Genomic DNA, 1,169 nt, shown 5'->3' with positions numbered 1-1,169 from the left:
TAATGATGAGCGCTATTGCCTTTCGATTTATGAAACCGTATCGCTGCCTGGGCTTAAATTCCCCCTAATAAATCCTTTTTAAAAGGTCCTCGGCCAATGGAGGGCAGTGATTTATGGCGGGGAGCTGAGGCGGAGGGAGGGTTTGGTGACAGGGTTTGCTGCCCGGGGGGGGACCTGGGGACCCGGCCAGGGGTCTGGAGCCCGGCCACCACCAGGCAGCCCTGAGAGAACTTCCCGGGCACCTTTTCCCTGAGATCTGCAGACTTGTCAGATGCAATCGATGATGGGATGGCCCAAAACTATAGTGTGGCTGAGAACCACAAGTCCCTGCGCCGTGCCTCAGTTTCCCCATCAACACCTAGAGGTAATTACCCCCTTCCCAGCTCTCTCCATCCCAGAAATTCCCAACCAGACACCGGCTGGGGAGACAAACTTTTGGGTGTACCAACAGAAATGACTTGGGAGGGGGGTGAGGGAGGTCTGCATGTGTGTGTGTGTGCTTGTGCATGAGTGTGAGTTCATGTGCACACACGGAAAGGGCCCAGGTCTCTAAAAAAAGCCACACACCTTCCCCCAGACCTGAGTCTCCCCTCTGTCTGGACCAAGGAAGGATGGAAAAGAAGAAGAAAAAGACTAAGAGTGATGAAACAAAGCGTTGGGAGCCTTCCTGGGACACAGGACACATGTCACCTTCCTCACAGCCTGTCCCTGCCCGTCCCCTGGGCTGGGGAATGGGGGGGTGAAGGGTCTGTGCACAGCCACGTGCACAAACCCTTGTGCCCCCCGTTATGCACTAATCAGGGTTTGAGCACTGCCTGCTCCCTGCCACCGCTCCATCCCCAGGCACCAGGTCAGGAACAGCAGGGACTTCTCCCAGGGGTCCTGCGGGTTGGGTTTGGGCAGAGGAAGAAGCGTTTTGGACATTTTGGGACACACATCCTCTTCCCCCCCTCACCCCCCTTTACATCAAAGCTCCTGGAGTCACATTTTGCAGGGCAAAGCAGGGCAACACGGGGGGACAGTGGGCAGAGCCAGCTGAGAGACACCCACTCCAAAACTCCCCCAAACACCCAAAAAGCTAATGAAAAGAAAAAAGAGAAAGAAGAAAGAAGAGGAAAAGGGAAAGGGAAAGGGAAAGGGAAAGGGAAAGGGAAAGGGAAAGGGAAAGG

This window comes from Calidris pugnax, unplaced genomic scaffold (genome assembly GCF_001431845.1).
Source record: "Calidris pugnax isolate Ruff unplaced genomic scaffold, ASM143184v1 scaffold4, whole genome shotgun sequence".
NCBI lineage: Eukaryota > Metazoa > Chordata > Aves > Charadriiformes > Scolopacidae > Calidris > Calidris pugnax.
This window is presented reverse-complemented; position numbering follows the sequence as displayed.